Source organism: Vulpes lagopus, chromosome 2 (assembly GCF_018345385.1).
Source record: "Vulpes lagopus strain Blue_001 chromosome 2, ASM1834538v1, whole genome shotgun sequence".
NCBI classification, from domain to species: Eukaryota; Metazoa; Chordata; class Mammalia; order Carnivora; family Canidae; genus Vulpes; species Vulpes lagopus.
Window position 1 is genome coordinate 60,497,661 of NC_054825.1, and position 19,921 is coordinate 60,517,581.

Below are 19,921 nucleotides of genomic sequence, written 5' to 3' on the forward strand. Positions count from 1 at the left end.
AGAAGCAGGCTCCATGCAGGGAGCCTGATGTGGGACTTGATCCCTTGTCGCCAGCATCACGCCCTGGTCTGAAGACGGCACTAAACCGCTGGGCCGCCTTGAGCTGCCCAGCTTTGCTTTTCTGTGTCTGCCTCATCGTGGTCACAAGATGGCTATCACAGCTCCAAGTTTTAGATCTTCATACATCCCAAACAAGATGGTAAGGGCAGCTCCCAGCCCTTTATCAAAGAGAAAAAATCCTTAACCAGAATCTTCCATTAGGCACTCCCTCCTTACCCTCCAGCCCCTCTTTAGTCCCTTTGGACAAAACATAGAGGTCCACCTGAAAGCCAATCAGCTGTAGATTCTTGATTCGTCCTTTATAGCTAGAAGAAGGGCCCATCTGTAGTCATTCACCTAAAATGAGTTCCATAACCTAAGAGAGACACTAAGACATCGAGATCTTGTTCCCACTTTTGAGGGGCTTACAGTCTTGTAATTATACGTTCTTTGAAAAGTACTATATATATATATATATATCCCAATACAATATGCTTTATAGAAGAAACGAAGTAAGAATTCACATGCTGAGAAGCTAAGAACGGGGAAAAATTTCATAGTAAGGACTACGTTTAGAAATCTCTGTTTACTGGTATAAACTCTTGACTGGTCTCCTGCATTTCCTCTCTGAATATAAAGAATCCAGTATTACTGATATCATAAATGCAAATTGCCTAAGTATCTATTATCGTGATAGCAGACCAAAATTTTTTTGTTAAATATATGAAGTAGAGATTGATTTTGCTGCCCATTGCTATATATGATTTTTAAATAACTAGAATGGGATCATTTATTAATATAATCTGAGATTTTTAAAAATATGTATATGACCAGCTCTGGAGCTACAGTCTGCATCCGAGGAAGAAAGGGAAAAACAAAAAGACTACAATTTTTAAGATAGATTTCTAAGTAACTTAATATTGGAGAGAAGGGAAAAATAATTTTAAAAATAAGATGTATCATGAGATTGGCATTACTACTATGTGTAGAATATTTCCTTGCACTAGACCTGCTATTAAGTGTTTTGCATGTGTTCTCATTTCCTCATTGGAATAATTCTGAAAGAATACCATTTTTCAAGTGAAATGTTAGCTTGGGGATTAACTGGTAGGGATAACAGCTAATAACAGGAAGAGCCAGGATTATAATTGGATTCCAAAAGCTAGTGCTTAACCATATAATGTTATTAAGAACTCTTTCTTAAGAGTAAGAACTATACTAAAATATTTGTTCTAACTCCTACTGTAGTAGTTTGGTGATTTTTTGAAAATTTTCTTCTATCTTAAAATTTAGAATTAGGTTTGATTTTTGTGTGGATTTTATTTCTCTTAAACCTTCAATCCTTCTATCTCTTACACTTCCTTTTCACTTTTGTTGCTTTGAGAGTTTACTTGTATTTTGTAACTTTTCCCCAAATTGGTTTTTGGTTTTTTTTTTTTTTCCCCAAATTGTTTTGAGTTCCTTTTCCTCCCTTCCCACCATGGAAATACATGCCCTAATATATTGGAAGTCGATGGAGAAATAAGATTTAAATACAAAATTGGGTTTTAAACTAAATTTTGCAAGTACATTTCTTAGAGGTAAACCTAATCATTTATTTTTTTTAAACCACTTTTAAAATTTCATCAGGACATAGGAACCAGGCTGTTTGTTGAATAAATAATAAAGTGACTAAAATATGTCAGTCTCTGTGCCAGTTGTTAGAGAAGACATTTTGAGATTTTTACGACATAATGAAGGTGCAAATGAACAGGCTTGCAGGATGCAATGAGGTCACTATAACAGAGACTGCTATTGGCCACTAACAGCATTCTCCTAGCCATGTGCATGAAACACTACATTTACCAGCTTCACTTCTAGTTAAGTGGAACCACTTACAAGGTTCTCAACCAAAGGATGTCATCAAAAGATTTGTATGCAAGTTTCTTTGAAATGTACTTGCCCTCCTTCCTCCCTGCTGGCTGGAATGCACTTGTGCGGTTAGAACTCTAGTGTTAACTCCCTTGGTCTTTGAGGTAAATAGCCACACACTAGGGCTGGTTCAGTAACAATCCAGGAGCCCAAAGCCCTGATGACAGTGAGGGAAATAGTCCTGCCCTGCCCTGCTTGCCACTGAATGTTTTACAGGAGAGAGAAATTTCTTCCTGGTTTAAGTCAGTTATTTTGACTGTTTTGTCAGAACAAAAATCCAAATTATAACTCAGTGTAGCCACAGAAGGTTTTCGGCAGCAGTGGGAACTGTTAGATTAGCTTGAGGATCACTAAACCATCATGAGTTCCCCTCAAGAATGGCAAACTGCATCTCTTTCATTGGAACTGGTAAGTTATGAAAGGATCTTAAGAAAGAATTACATGGTTTTAGCACAGCACTTGAATACTCGTTTATAGCAGTCCAAAAGTAGATAAAATTAGGTGGACTACAGATTGCTCAAACAATTGAAGAGAATTAATGAATCAGAGTCAAAGGCATTACAACATTCTGGTCATTGGTTTCAGACCTGGTCTTAGGTCTCAGCTCTGCCATTTATAACTTGGGCAAGTTATTCTAATATGAGTTATGATGGCCATCTAGAGAGCATTTTCCAGTGGTGGGCCATAGGGTTCTTGACTGTTTATTATTTTTGCCAATATCTTGAACAAAGATTTTTCTATGGCAAATATTGTGGATTGGCTTGCACAATTTTTGTTCCAGCCTCTTATAATAAGCAGATCCTGGGAAGCCAAAAACTACATTTTCTTGACTTCTTCACAGCTTAGGTTCTGTATATGAATTATATTCCATCTGTCAGGTACATTCTTGAAAGATCTGGAGGATCAAGTTGAAGCAGAAGCTACCTTCCTTGCTTTCAGTGACTTTCTTGCAAACAAGCTCACAGTGACGAAGTCTTTCAATAGCAGTGTTCTTGAATTCATTCTTGAGATGCTCACCTATCAAGGATCCATATTCCATTGCCAAGTCACCAGTTCCGTGAATGTCAAGATGCAGTCGAATGGTGGCAGTGATGGTAGCAGCAGCAGAATCCGTGAACTTCCTGGTCTGGCTCCCTGATCTTTGCAGTGATTCCAGGTATGAACTCGTCCCCTTAATGGTCAACCACCGTGTTGTTCTGGGAGTGATTTCTTGAGGCACAACCTAAAGATTATATGTAAGCATCTAATTCCCTTCATTAAGTCTTTTTCTGCTTAAAATACCTACAAGAAGCATTTCCTTCAGTTAACTCAGCATATGCCTAGAGGCTAGGAGTCAAGAACATCTGAGATCTAGACCTGGTTCTCTCATTCTTTTCCTTTTTCTATACTTCATTAAGAATAATGATCACTATCCTGGTTACTTTCTGGCAACTTTTATGAAGTTCAGTAGGATATAACAATATTTTGTAAGCCCTACAAGCTATAAAGATTGTTATAAGTGCTTACATAAATACATTTATCTAGGAGAGGGAAAAATTCTTTTTAGCACTTATGTGTTATGTGTGGCACTTGAAGCTACAAACCCACATCCATCAGGAGTTAAAATAAGAATGTATATTCAGAGGGCTGAACTTTGTATTTAGGTATCTGGCCATAAGCAAGAAATAACAGTAAAATTTAGACCAACCTGTTGTCATCTGCGCACATTCCCTTGACTGGTATCTACATAGATTATTTAAAACATTACATCATGAAACCTCTTGTATTGAGATTTCACATGTTTGAAATACACACAAGTTTTGGGACACCAGTGTGGCTCCGTGGTTGAGCGTCTGCTTTCGGCTCAGGGCGTGATCCCGGGGTCAAGGGATCGAGTCCCACATCAGGCTCCCTGCAAAGAGCCTGCTTTTCCCTCTGCCTATGTCTCTGGCTTTCTCTGTGCCTCTCATGAATAAATAAATAAAATCTTTTTAAAAACCCAGAAATACACATAGTTTAAATATTCTACACAAGTCCGCCCCTAATTCACTATGATCTCTTCACTTAATTTTTCACAATCTTACCTCACTCTCTGAAGAGTTCTGAAAGGACTGTCTCGAAAATTACTGGTGATTCTGTAATTAGTAAACCCAGTAACACTGTCCTTTTGTTTCTATGACTGTATTCTGATTCACTTCCTCCCCAAACTCTATTCTTGGTTTCTTTCGGGGGTCAGCTTTTACAGCCTATTATTTAATATAGAAATCCTCGGGCAGCCCGGGTGGCTCAGCGGTTTGGTGCCTGCCTTTGATCCAGGACGTGATCCTGGAGACCTGGGATCGAGTCCCACATCGGGCTCCCTGCATGGAGCCTGCTTCTCCCTCCGCCTGTGTCTCTGCCTGTGTGTGTGTGTGTGTCTCATGAATAAATGAGTAAGATCTTAAAACAAAAAAAAAAAAAAAGAAAGAAATCCTTTGATGTTCTATAATTGGCTATTCTCTTTTTACTCTACTCTCTCTCCTTGGTCATTTAAAATAGTCCTACAGCTCTACCCAATAGCTTCCAAATCTAAATTTTCAGATTTTACTTTGAATTTCTAAGTCTAAATGTCTCCAATTTGAAATTCATTCTCTCTTCTCCCAACCTTCACCTCTTCCTATTATCTGTTAATATTATCATCATTGCAGTCACCCAGCTGAAACCTCATGTGCCGTTGGCAGTCACCCAGCTGAAACCTCATGTGCCGTTTCCTTCAAACTCTCCTCAATATCAAATTAGTTCCTAGTCCTAAACCTTTGAGGTACATATCTCTCTGTTCCTTCCTCTCCTTTCTGATCCTGCTCTGGTTACTTAAAATACTGAATTCTCTTACTTCTCTAAAAATTTCTAAAGAATGTCACCATAGAAATCTGTAACTCAAAAGCCTTTGATATTCACAAGTTAATATTCTTCATATATATAATCATTGTAAAAGATACAATGCAAAGAAAGACCATTACTCTGGTAGCAACCAAAAAGTTTGTATATCCAGGTATGAACTTAATAAGAAACATGCAAAATTTATATAAGGAAAAATTTTATAACACTTTTAGTGAAAGATACAACGTAGACCAGAGCAAATAAGATGAGAGACTATGTTCTTAGATGGAAAGACTTATAAATCTCCCTAAGTTAATTGTTAAATTTAAAATGATCCCAACAAAAATGACAATGATTATTTTCTGGAACTAGGTAAGTTAGATATACATTTAAAATGAGAACATAATTATACTCACAAAAATAATCTGACAGAAAAAAAGCAATGTTTGAGGGAATAACCATACAAGATTTTAAACATATTATAGAATCATATGCAAAAATTCCATAAGCAAAGTCTAACAAAAAATTGTAGGAAGAGATATTTGTAACCCATATCACATAAGAAGGGGTAATAACCCTAATATTAGGAAAAAGCTCATAAAAGAAGGAGGAGGGAAACCAACAACCAAGTAGAAAAGTGGAAAAAGATATGAAGAGACAACTCACAGAAAAAGAAATTCTTCTTAAGCATAAAAAAAAAAGTTCAACCATCTCATAAAAAGAGAAATACAAAGTAAAACTATGCTAGATTAATAAATAAAAACTGAAATACTATATCATTACCACTTCTCACCTATCAGGTTTCCAAAAAATGTGTGACAGCATCCTCTGTTGGGAAAACTGTGTAGATATGAGCATTCGATATTGTTTCCTTGCACATTGCCTAAAGAATCTACTGTAGAACAAACTTCAGACATTCAGATGATTAGAGAGACATTGACATAAGGACCAGTGGTGAGCATTAGCCGTTTATTTGTAAAACGAAGACTACATGAGGGTTAGAGAGAATATACGATGAATATATGTCTGAAAATGTTGATAAATACAACTGTAGAAAATGGAGGGGGGTATATGCAAACAATTTTTTAACTTTTGAAATAATACTGGTGGTGGCAGAAGGGTGATTTTGCTGAGACTGTTGTGTAATGCAAGGCAATGTAAATAATACATTGTGATAGTCTAATTCTATTGTTTTCTGGTGCCTGAGAAGGCGTTAAGTAATAACAATTGAGTCCTGACTTGGAATTGGAAGTATCAGAATGAATTCATGGAATATCTTGCCATAAAATAGCAAGGAAACTATCAAAGACTACTGAGGCCATAGCAAAAGGACTGCGGAGCCAACTTGAAGAAGCTGCCACTGGCCAAAGATGAGATAACTGTTCAATACAGATAATCATTTCAGTGGATTGAAACATTTAAAATCTGTTTCAATCTATGAGTTTTAATGATCCTAAAAAAATTAACTTACCTCTTTTTAAAGATGATAGTCAACCAATCTCTATTTTTAAAGTTGGGTAAAGGGAAAGAATCAAATATTATTCTGCCTTTCCTACGTGAGCTGTACCAGTGGATAACCAAATAATAGATGAGGAGGAGTTGCTCTATACAGGAATATTCTAGCTAACAAAATGAGAAAGGAGTGATAAAATTGAAAAGCATCATTTTGCACTCCCTAATGAATTGAAATGATCTAAACAGTAGGCATCAATGGCTACTAACATCACAAAAAAAGGACAAACAGACATTATGTGCCTCAGAAGAGCAGAAGAACACAACCCACAATGAAGTAGTCTTGCCTCTAAAAATCAAACTGAAATCTTTTTTTTTTAATTAAACCGAAATCTAATCAAGTTTCTATACCCAATGACCAATTTACAGGAAGTACATAAATTATGAAACACTGTATCATGGGGATGCAATCAGTAAAACCTAGAGTCTAGGAAACTCTACAACTCTGTCAAGTTTCTTTGACAAATAAATTCTACAGAAAAAAAAAAAGGAAGGAGAACTTGTAGATTTAAAAAGACATTTTAAAAAAAATAATTAAAAAAATAAAAATAAATAAAAAAATAAAAAGACATTTTTAAAAAGTCATATGAAAGTTGATATTAAATAAAAAACAGATGAAACTATAGTATTTAGGGATGCACACTTAAATCATAAAATATAAAGAAGAGCAAGGAACTGATTACCATAAAAATCAGAGTAAGTGGACTCAGAGAATCTCTGAGATGGCCACCAAAGTTCTATTTCCTCTTCCAGGTGATGGTTACAAGGGTATTTGCTTACAATAATTAATTAAAGTATTAATTTATTTTATGTGGTTTTCTGTATCTGTGTTATATTTTGTGGTTTAATTTTTTTCAAGTTCTACTTGTTAAAAATTGACATTTTTAAGGAAATTTGCCTTTCCCCTATCAACTGTATTTAAGATAACCTAATAGCTCTACATGACCCAGAAAAAAATGTTTCTGTAGTGAAATATCCCAGGTAATAAGTGTGGAAAGAGTGATAAAATTAGTAAATTACCACTTTACAATCCCTAGTGAAATAGAAGATTCAGGCAAAGATCATCAATGAATGAAATGAATAGGTAGTAGATAGAAAAGAACTCTTATAGTGGAAGGATCTGGCCGTTGTCACCTGAATACACTAATCAATCTTAGGGTTACTATTAATAAATGTGGGGCAAGCAGACATCAGGTAACTTCCATTTATAAGAAATACAGGAGATAGAGAAACACCACCACAGAGAAGCAACCAGACCAATCCAGAATTGAGAACATTCTAAGGGAAAACTGACATGGTTTCCTCAACAAGTCAATGGCATAAAGAGAAAAAGAGTGGAATGAGGAGGGCTGCTATGAATTAAGATGGACTTATGAGCTATAAAAAATCACATGCCACATATAGACCTTGTTTAGAACATGATTCAAACAAAACAGCTTAAAAAGACATGTTTGAGATAGTTGGGGAGCCCAACACAGGACCTGAACTCACAACCTTGAGATCTAGACCTGAGCTGAGATCAAGAGTTGGACTCTTAATCAACTGGGCCACCCAGTCACCCCAAGATAATCAGGGAAATTTTAGTGTGGAGTGGGTATTAATTGACCCAAAGGAATCATAAGGTATGATTATGGCATTTTGTTTGTAAGATAATGTTCACACTCTTTAGAGATGCATGCTAAAATATGTAGAAGTGAAAACCCAGGATGTTCAGGATTTACTTTGAAATACTTCAGTAAAAGAGAAGAGGATAGAAGACGAATGATAAAATATTGATGATTGTTTAGTCTGGATATGAGGTTATAGAGACTTATTGTGTTGTTTTGTTTTACTTCTGAATATGTTTGAGCATTTTTCATTTAAGAAGATTTTTATGTTTCTTCATTCTATTAAATAAGATATTTAAAATATATAACTTTATGTCCAAGCTCCCTTGGATGGTATTCACAGCACTGCATAATCAGCTCCTTCAAGCATGAGCTGAAAAAGAGGGCAGGTATAGTTTCTCTAAAGGAAAATCAGGGTGCTGTTTCCAGAAGAAGGGAGTCAAACCCAGACAAAAAACATAATAGATGCTCACTATTGTTCCCACACAAATTTTTTAGCTCCATCTTACAAAATGTATCTAGTCAAACAGAACTACTTGGTGTTTCCTGAACAGAGCACTCCTAGGCCTCTAAATCTTGCTCAGATTTCTCTTATTGTTTTTTACAATAAGAGTCATACTTTCCTTCAAAGTCCGCCTCAACTGCTATCTGAGGGGGACGACTTTGCCACCCCTTCCTATAAAATAAGAAGACCCCTCTGGCACAGGATTGAGGACTCTGGTCGTACTCTGCCTTCTATGGGCAAATGTGTATATTCAAATTCCCCCAGTAAATCCAAGGCTCTTTAAAGGTCCCTTTCATTGTATGCCTCAAAACTCTATGCCCAGTGACTTGTAGCAGTTCTATCTTTGTTTGCTGAATTGAATTGACATATAATTTCTCAAGAAGACACAAAAACTATCAAGCTAAGAAATTGTCATCCTTTATAATAGCAAGTAAATAGAACATTTATTATCTAATAATAATATCTTGCTTGTTTAAAGACATTGGATATCCTTTTAATTGAATACTAAATAATCCAAATTGTCTTTAGTCAAGATGCTTGCTTTGAGATCTGTAGGGCAGGAAGACTGAGATGTGTTTACATTTTGAAATAGGTTCATTTCTTTGCCAACCATAGCAGATGGCCACCCTTACTGCTTGTAAAAGAAATTTAACTGATTTGACAATAGCCTTATGGTCTTTCTGGCAGGATGCCAAATATTTGCATTAAATGAATCTTTGTTTAAGCTACTAGTTTATTGTGTGAATCTGTAAGTGCTAACATCCTCACATCTAACTGAATTATAATAAAATATATTTCTATATTTTTATTTTTTATTTGGTAACTGGTGTCTATTATAGTCTTTGGGAAATTATGTTACACAAATATATTTTTAAAAATTTTTAATAAGCTCCTTTTTAAAAGTCTTGACATAGACCTATGCTTGCATTGCAAATCAGTAGCATTTCTCTTTCTTGTCCAGTAAGGTAGTCCTACAGTGGGAAGGTGGGTTTCATCTATAGGAAGGGAGCAGGAGACTTACATTCATCGAGTACTGGGGTAGACACCTTCATTCAATTTATTCGAAAAAGCCAACATCAGGGTGGGGTTTTGAATACAATTGCAAAGTAGGGATGTACTTTCTCAAAGATCTGCTATCTACCTGAAGAAAGCCCTGGTTCTCCAGAGGCCCTAACTACAAACCTGCCTTATTTTGCACCTCTCCAATAGTCTATAAGTTTTTATCTTGCCACTTATTTATTGATTCCTGGACCTATAGAACTTGATATCTCAGAGAAGGTAGAAGTTTCCCTCCTTGTTCAGATGGGAAGGCAGACTTTGGAAATTAGTAAGTCCAGACCAATACCCTGGCCACTCGGCCTCTGGACCAGCGCTTTTTCTGCTACAAATTCAGGGCCTACCATAGAACATGCAGCTGCCTGGGAAGGTAACACTAGAAGAAGCAACCCACACTTACAGCCCACTGTTACTTAAGCCAAAAGCACCATCACCTGATATGCCCCTCTTTCCCTAGGTTTCTTCCCTCCATTTCTGTGACTTGACCTTTCCTCCTTTGTAATTAGACAGCATTGTATGAAGGCTGTATGTGAGTGGTGGGTGAGGACAAATCCTAGCAAAGAGACTTCCATTAAAACAAATTTATGTTTATTTCCTTATCTCTATTCCAGAGGCAGAGATGCCCAACAGAATGGTCTTCCTGAATGGATTTACCTGGTAATACATCTGAGGGTCTTTAGTAGAAGAGCAACATCCTGCTCTGTCTGGAACCAGCCACCTGGTCTTCTGTCCAGACAACTACATCTTCAATTCCATGGCTCACTTGTGAGTAGGCTCTGTAAGCTAGATGATTTTGGCCCTATGCCCCTTTTGTCAAATGAATGCTCAGTATATGGCAGTCTGTAACCTTATATTGGTTTCCTTCTAGTTCTGGGTGGAAAATATCAGATAATGTTTTAAGCACAGACTTGTTCTTGAGCTCTTTAATTAAGTCTTCAGGCTCCTTCATACCTGAGACAAAGACACATTTCTTTTATATTCCCCTATATTAAGACTTGTATGGAAGATATATAATAATTTAAAGTCTCTTATTTATTGAATTCTGCCAACAGATGAGCAGATATCAGGCCCTAGCAAAGTGACTGTCAGCTTGAGGATGGCATCTGTTGGAGCAAATTCCTGTTCTCCCTGGTTACTCTTGATCCAGGCACAGAACAGAAAAATTTGTTGCATCAGATACCTGCCTTGAGCTGCAGATCAAGGCAAAATGCCAGTGCTTACATGAGCTTCTGTACTTCCCATCTCCTCCCTTGACCTCTAGTTAGCAGAAAGGGAATCAACAGTAGGTAGGAGAGCATTCCTTCAAAACTGAAAAAAAAAAAATCAATGGGGAAATGATTTGCTTTATAGAAATCTGTTCTGTGTGCAAAGTTCCAAAAATATTTTAAAATGAGGTCTATTACAGGTTAAACACAATATCTAAATAATATATTATGTAGCCAATGACATTTCTAGATGATATTTAAAAATGCCCCCCTTCTATGAGGATAGAAACCTCTCTTTTAAAAAAGTAGGAAAAATGGAAGTATAAATAAATTAATTTACAGTTGTGAAAATTTTTTACAACCTTTCTAATGGTCTTCACTCCCTTAATAGTCTACATGTAATTTTAAAACTTTTTATGATGGAAAGTTCAAACAAATATATAAGCTAAAAGAACAGTATAATAAACTTTCATGTACCACTAACCCAACTTAAATAAGTATCAATTCACAATCTCACTTCATCTGTACCCCCAACCTATTTCTCCATATCCTCCAGATTATTTTGAAGCAAATGCCAAATGTATCGCTTATTTTAAATACTTCAGCAAACTATAAAATGAATATTGAAATCCAGTTATCAAAGAAGACTTCTTTGGATCACTCCTGGTTTTTAGTAGTTAACAGATGTTTAAAATTTTGATATATTTTCTGTAAAAATATATTCACTTATAAATTCCTTTTTAGTTACTTCATTTATTCATCCACCCATGTGTTTATAAAGATTCAGAAAAACTTATTAAGTACTTAATGATGTGCTCAGCCTATTTGGAGGGTGGGAATACAAGCTGTGAACAAAGTAGACAAGACCCCCCCCCCCCCCCGCCACACACACACACACACACACACACACACACAATCTAATATTTTGGTAGGGGGAGGAAAAAAGTGAATACTTTAGAAAACTCAATATCATTTTAGATAGCAAGAAAGAAAGGAACAAGGTAATATGATAGTGCCTAGGTAGGGGGAGGTGTGATATTTCAGCTGATACTAGAAGAATATAAAAAAAAACAGCAGTTTGAGGAGAAGATAAAGTAGTCCAGGTAGAAAAAATCAAAACAAAGAATCTGAGGCAAGGAAGAGATTTCTGTGTCAGGGAACACAAGGTACAGCATAGTGAGCAAGGGAAGACATAAAGTTGTAGAATATGGTAGACAGTGACCCCTCTCAAAAATCATGCCTTTCAATATTCATGCCCATGGTATGATGTACCACATTGACTCTGGACTTTATTGTGTGACTTGCTTTAGCCAATAGGACATTAGCAAGTGCAATGGAAGGAAACTTGATAAGTACTTGCATGTTGGGGTTTGTCCTCTTAGAAGGCTCTCTGCTGAAAAGTGACTTAGGCTTGACCACCAAATGATAGGAGGCACATGGAGACATACTTTGAAGAACAAGTGCACTGTGCACGCAGCAAGCTCCTAGGTGAATACAGCCACAGAACTGCAGTTAACCCACCAAATCATGAGAAATGATAGATCATTGGTATTAGTTTTTGCATTTGGGGATGGCTTATTACATGATAATAGGTAACTGAAACAAAGTAGTTCCTGGAGGTGGGGTGCTGTTGACAGAAAACTGAAACAGTGATTTTGAGACAGCCACAGTGAAAGGCTAAAAGTGTGGCAAAAGCAGGGAGAAAATTGTGATTAAAGGCTGGAAAAATAGGTTTGTGTGTGTGTATGTGTGTGTGTGTTAAGATTTATTTATTTATTTGTGAGAGAGAGAGCACAGTAGGGGGAGATGCAGAGGGAGAGATTCCTCAAATGGAGTCCAGACTCCTCACTGAGTGTGCAGCCTGACACAGGGCTCAATCCCAGGACCCTGAAATGATGACCTGAACCAAAACCAAGAGTCTGTTACTCAACCAACTGAACCCCCCAGGTGTCCCTATTTGTGTTTTTTGATTGAACAATTAGTGGAGCAAGGCTACAGTGACATGAAAGATAGGACATGTACTTAATGAACTTGTGGATCTGGCCTAAGTATATTTCCAGGTAGAGTGTCAAATGGGCTAACTTGCTTCTTTTCACTGACTATGATAAAACATAGAAGGAGACATGAACTAAAAGAAGGAGCAGTTCAGTTTTCAAGCAGAATATAGAGAAAATATTTGCAACCATCGGCTTCCTGGGTTGGAAAATAAAACTCTTTTTCTCAGCTTCTCCCACCGTTCCCCCTCCCCCTCCCCCACAGGGTTTTTCAGAGCAAGAAATGGCCTGAGGGCGTTCCCAGCAAAATGTGACCATAGTCAAGACCAAGTTGAGAATGTGATTGTAAGACCTATTTTAAGACTTCACAGCCCAAAGTAGAGAAAGCCTGTCTCCAATGAGGAAGTGACTTTTGTCTTATGAAGTAGATTATAATTTAATGTACAGAAAATCACAGCATTTTTAAAGGAATTATACACACTTAGACTAAAGGAACAAAGATGATTTGAAATGAAGACTTCTGGGCCCCTAAATTTTCATGCTCAAGAGGCAGACTGACAAATTACTCAGCTGTAAACATGCACCAGTTCTAATGGAAAAGGAAAAAGATATCTGAGGACAGAGCCAACAGCCAAGAATAGTAGCTGGGAACAGAAGCAGGCCCTAATCAAGTAACAGTGCCTGGATCAGAGACACTGGCAACGTGTATGTGGCTGGATTTTGGAATTGTTAAGGACTCAAGCAACCATGTGCCTTAAGTTTCCTCCCCTGGGAATGGTGTCAATTGCTGTTATCCCTCTCTCACCATTGTGTTTGGGGGCTAATGAGGGAGAGGGCAGATAACTGGAATTTTTTAGTTCACAAAGTTCCAGATAGAAAAAGGCCACACCCACACTACTCATTTACATCTACACCTAATCCAGATGGTGAAATTCTGAACACTGACCTGCTGCCATATTGGATGAGACTTTGGGAGATTTGGGGAGGAGATTAATGTATTTTGCATGTGGGAGAAATGCAAATAATTTATGGCCATAAGATAGACTGTGGCTGATTAAAGATTAAAGATGGTTTTTCTATTCCCCACATGGAGACATGGAGTCTATTTTCTCTCCCTTTGAATCTGGACTGGCTTTGTGGCTTGTTTTGACAAGTAAAATGCAACAGAAGGACACTATGCCAGGACTTACAAGACTGCAGCTTTCATTTTGTCCTCTTGGAGCCCCAAGCCACATGGAAAGATGTTCAGCTACCCAGATAAAGAGCTGAAAGATGCCTGGCTAAAGAAAACTACTTTTTCTAGTTATAGCTCTTCCGACACCAAGTGTGAAGGTTTTCCACACCAAGCAATTCTCCAATGCTCTATGGATGTCCAGTGGGTGACCCACAGTTTAATTCAATTCTGAAACTGTCTACCTAGAGTTACCACAGACCCCAGAGGCTAAGGGCTCAATCCCACAAGGTTGCCCCCACCTCCAAATGTCAATCACAAGCAGTGCGTCCCCAAGATATACATAATTCCTTCCAAGCTGGCTGCAAATTGGGAGTTCCTATGACCCCTCCTCAGGTTTGATAATTTTGTATAATGGCTCACAGAATGCAAGGACATACTTTACTTACTATTACTAGTTTATTATCAGTAACAGCCAAAGGAAGAGGTCTGGAAGAGTCTTGAGCAGGACTCTGTCAGGAGACGGAACTTCTGTCTCATGAAATTGAGATGTATACCCTCTTGACACATGGAAATGTTCACCAAACTAGAGGCTCTCTGAACCCATAGTCTGTTTCATTTATTTATTTTTTAAAGATCTTAATTATTTACTTGAGAGAGAGTACAGAAGGAGATGGAGAAGCAGACTCTTCACTGAGCAGAGAGCCTGATATGGGGCTTGATCCCAGGACCCCAAGATCATGACCTGAGCTGAAGGCAGCCACTTAACTGAGTGAGCCACCCAGGCACCCCTGGACCCATAGATTAGTCATTTTATGAAATTTTAGACATTTTGTAGGCATGATTGTTTAAATCACTGGCCATTGATAACACAGTCTTCAGTGCCTCTCCCCTCCCCTTGTTCAAAGCAAGTCAAATAGTGAATCCAGATTCAAGAGATGGGGAACTAGCATAGAACTTACTGATGAGGGCAGCCCGGGTGGCTCAGTGGCTTAGCGCCACCTTCAGTCCCAGGTGTGGTCCTGGGGACCCAGGATCGGGTCCCACATCAGGCTCCCTACATGGAATGGGGCCTGCTTCTCCCTCTGCCTGTGTCTGTGCCTCTCTCTCTCTCTCTCTCTCTCTCTCTGTGTGTGTGTGTGTGTGTGTCTCTCATGAATAAATAAATAAAATTAAAAAAAACTTGATGCATGAAAATATTTTTAAAAAAAGAACTTACTGATGAGAAGAGCTGAAAAATGTTTTTTAAATCTGTCACCATATCACAAAAATTATAGTCAAATCCTAGACATTTTTGCTTGGGAATTATAAGTGCTAAATAGAGCAGAACTAGAATGAATATCTATATAATAAAATATATGACATTTAAAAATTAATCTCATGAAAACATTATATCATCATTTTATTTTAGCCCTAATGTCAAAATGAAGCTAACTTTCTTTTTTGTTTTTAGAAAGCCTATTTAAAATTTTTTTTTTTTTACTTTTTTATTTATTTATGATAGTCACAGAGAGAGAGAGAGAGAGAGGCAGAGACACAGGCGGAGGGAGAAGCAGGCTCCATGCACCGGGAGCCCGACGTGGGATTCGATCCCGGGTCTCCAGGATCGCGCCCTGGGCCAAAGACAGGCGCCAAACCGCTGCCCCACCCAGGGATCCCTAGAAAGCCTATTTTAAAAGAAAGATATAAATGCTAAAGTAGTGTTTTCAAACTGTTATATGAGTTACCAAACATTTTCTCAGGTCTCAAGATCACCCCTGTTCTCTCCTGTAATCCTGTTAAACCTGGAGAAAAGAGAATAAGGAGAAAGCGTCATGAAAGCAGCTTGAAACTGTCAAATGAAACCTCTGGATCATTTGGTAGGTCCTGATCTACTAGAAGTCCTGCTCTAAAAACTTCTATAAAAATCTACATTTCAGAGTGTTAACTTTAACTTTTCTGGACCTGTCCTTGAATGATTAATAGTTAGAATCATACTGAGAACCAGAACTTGTAGAGAATCCTTTAGCTCACAAATTGTCGCAAATACAAGTTTACTAACTAAAAGAGTCTGAGATTATCTGAATTTATTCAGATATTTATGTCATGGGTCAGAAAGCAATGGTGGCACTTATCTAGATTTAATAAAGAAAATGTACCCATTTAAAGGGATCTGTATGATTCTTTGTATCACCTTTTATCATCTAGAGAAATTTGTTGGACAAATTCTTTTTGTTTTGATGTTGATGTTTGATTTTATTTTGATTTAAATGTTTTGATCAAGCATTCTATAAGAGAGCCTTATGTCTGATTGAGAAGTAACACAGTTCATTCCTCAATATAGATAAAGCTGAAGCAATCTGTAATATCAATGAGGCCCTCTTTTTTTTGATATCATAATTGTGTTACCTAAGACAAAAGTTGCATGCAATTTTTCAGTTTTACCACTAGATGGAGAACTCACCTTCTCACCAATACAAGAAATTTCCAGTGCCTACATTGTGCAAAGCTTAATGCTAGGTAGGTCATGCAGATGATCAAAAATAAGACTCGGATGATGCCCAAAATATCCCTGTTGTTTAGTAGGAATGAGACAAGAACTCAAGAATCTGTATATCAAAGCAGAATGTAAATGTAAAAATACAAACAAGAAGTTCTGTAAAACTCAAAAGAAAGAATTAACTCAAACTTAGCAGAAGATTTTCGGATGAAGTAGTAGTTGAGTTTTGAAGTTCAAATAGTGTTTCAGCAGGAACATGGAGAGTGCTGCATAAGTAAACACAGAGGCAGTAAAGCATGGTAATGTGTTCACAGAACACCAAATAGGACAGTTTTCTTGGCAAAGATAAAAACTTGAAATATAAGGCTCTATTGTTTTAAACGTGGAGAGGAGGAGATTATAACTAATTCAATCAGTGATTGGGATGGCAGGGCCCAGTTTCCTTGAGGTTCCAGTCAATGAATCAGGTTCTGTCCATCTCTATTCCCTCCTTCAGGCAGAGTTGAGACTCCTTCTTCTCCAAAGACACAACCCTCATATCTACTAGAATGTCTAGAATGTGAATTTCTTGAGGGCAGAGATCTTTTTCCCAGTTTTTTTTTGAGTCCCTAGCATTGTGCTAGGTACATGTTAGTTGCTCTATAAGAAGATGCATATAAGAAAGCCTGGGAGCCCAGAGAAATGGGAAGTTATTGGAATGGTTTACTAGAGTTCATTACTTGATCTTGGGTGGTTGCAATGAGAATACCAGAGATATTTTTTAAACTCAAAGAGGTGACAAATAATTATGTATGAGGGTAGTAAAAGTGAGAAAAAGTAAACCCAAATTTACTAGCTCCACTTTTTCTCTGTTTATACAAGGTATCCATGTTATTATTATTATTCTGGCTATTTTCAAAAAACTTGACCTTCCACTAAAGAATGTATATTTCACATGAGTGAGAATACTCAAAAGAGTAAGCCACATTATGGAGGTTATTCTAAAATATCCACAAATATTTTTGAGTTCAGACAGCATATTTGAATGCATAATATAAATTGCTCCAAAGTATAATGTCCAGTTAGGTGAGTTGAGGTCTTATCTAGCACAAGACATGTTTTTTTTTTTAATTTGCACAATTTAAAACGTTTTGAGTTAGTTAATATTACTTTACAAATCATGCGATTTTCATATGCGATATAGATTTCTGGCTTCTCTTCAAATACTGTAAAATTTCATAGCAAGAGTTTCCCATTTTAACATGGGATAATCAGCTGGATCTGGGTAGAGACCACTTCTCCGTTCATTAACATAACTACTGTCTAGTTTTCATTACTCCCTTATGTAATACACAGGATCTACTTTTTCACTTATGTTTCCTCTCTGCCCCACAGATATTTGATTTGTGTGATCTTTGCGTCTGCCCATTTGGATCTGCAGATTTACTGGTGTTCTGAAACTTTCATATATCCACTTTTTGTTTAGTATATAAAAATAATTGTGTACAACTGAGAATATGTGCCATTACCTCATTAAGTCAAGTGAGTTGTGCGACTAGCTACTGAATGGGGTATAACCTTTTGTGAGAGGTAAGAGTCATAGTGTAGGACCCAACAAAGATCATATGACTATGAGAATACCTGAGAACTTTGCCCCATGAGTATATGAGGACAGCAAAAATGTCTATTCAAGTAACAATACAATAAATGCAATAACTGTGCATGCTTTGCTGGTGAGATATTTTAAAACATGTGAATGTGGGGCGCCTGGGTGGCTCAGCCAGTTAAGCATCTGCCTTGAGCTCTGGTCATGATCCTGGGATCAAGCCTCATTTTAGGCTCCCTGCTGAACCTGCTTCTCCTTCTCCCTCTGTTGCTTTCTCTCTCTCTCAAATAAGATAAATAAAAGCTTAAAAAAATACATGAATCCATTTCTTATTTTTGAGCTTCTTTGACCATGATTCGCCCCTAATTTAGCCTCCACTGTCTTCAGAAGGTTTAGGATTTTTTTTTTTTTTAAAGATTTTTTTTTTAATTTTTTATTTATTTATGATAGTCACAGAGAGAGAGAGAGGCAGAGACACAGGCAGAGGGAGAAGCAGGCTCCATGCACCGGGAGCCTGACGTGGGATTCGATCCCGGGTCTCCAGGATCGCGCCCTGGGCCAAAGGCAGGCGCCAAACCGCTGCGCCACCCAGGGATCCCGGTTTAGGATTTTTATAGCAGGAATTTAAAGAGTCATTAACTCTTGAAGCCCATTTCAAAAGCAAGTGTTTCTAAAGCTGGGTGTGCAGTCAGGGTCTAAATAGGAAAACAGAAACTGCCCCTCTAAGGATTTACAACAGAGGAGAAGTTAACATAGGTAACTGGATTCACAGGAGATGGAGAAACTGACAAACCAAAGAGAGGTGAAGTTACCCAGCAATGAATATCAGCAAGACTGGAGACAGAGGAGGAAACTGTTCCTGCAGTGAGCTAGGTCCACAGTGGACTAAGGTACCTCCTGCTAGAGATACTGCTGGGGCAGAGAGAAATAAACTTCTCCCTTCCTACCCTAGCCCCACCTCCTGCCAGTGTGGCTCAGGGAGGACCCAGCCAGAACCATCTGCCCTGAGGGCCTGTAGGCAAGGGTGGGTGAGGATCCCAGACCAGAGAAGGGATAGGGGCAGGGCAGGGCAAACAGGCCATGATCCACACACCAGCTACAAAGGCCAACCATTTGAAATAGAACAAGGTTCTCTTCTGCTTTGTTTTGTTTTTAAACTCTAAAATATTCTTTCAATCTCTAAACCAAAGCATGGGGGGCTAAGTTTAGAGTTTTTAATATAAACCATAGGGTTTAGGACATGAGGTGAGGGCAAATTTCTGTCACACAAAAAGGCAATAAAAATCCTTCCTGGCAAAAAAAAAAAAAAAAAATCCTTCCTGGCTTGGGAAGAGGAGCTTGGAGAAAAGGCTGAGAAGGGAGTATGGTGTATAGATGGGGATAAAGAACCTCAAACTTGAGATTTCTAGAGCAGGAGGCTCAGATGCTATATTCTGTGTGAAAATTTGAAAGGATGCCACCCTAGAGAATGTTCCACATCAACACAGGAATGACAATAAAGCAAAATGGGGGGGTGAGGTGCTTAGGCACAGAAACAATCTGTGATTGTGGCTTTCTGTGGGTTTTCTGGGTTTGGGTGTGTCCTGGACAAGAACCAGAGGCCATGGCCTGTGTGGGCTGCAGAACTGCTGAGAGGACGTTCCTGGGGAATGACTGGATTCCAGCTGAGGATAGCATACACCGGGAGCAGAGAGGCCTAGGAAGTACTCCTGGCTTCCAAGCAGGTTCTGACAGGACCACATAGCAAGTGATCCAAGCAGGTGATGACCAGCTGTCCACACAGCAGAGAATAAGACACCTTAGCTAAGCAAGGCATTGCTTTGGTCAGCAGGGTGCAAAGGCCAGCAGATCTGCAGGTGGGCCAGACACTCCTCTCCACAATGTAACACTCGCTGTGTGCCACCTGCCACCGGCACTCAGGGCAAAGCCCTACAGACAAAGCATAGGAAGATTTAGAAAAGCCTAAATATGGAGTTTGACTTTGAATCAACTAAATTTGAATCCTAAATTGGGTTTAAA

General features: G+C 38.0%; 1 long non-coding RNA gene across 1 annotated transcript; it reads left to right on the top strand.

Moving 5' to 3' along the window:
* The first annotated feature begins 23 nt into the window (after window positions 1–23).
* LOC121485803 lies at window positions 24–18,386 on the top strand. Its single transcript, XR_005986367.1, has 3 exons — window positions 24–3,106; window positions 10,080–10,233; window positions 15,581–18,386. It is a non-coding gene; the product is annotated as an uncharacterized LOC121485803 (long non-coding RNA).
* The last annotated feature ends 1,535 nt before the right edge of the window (window positions 18,387–19,921 follow it).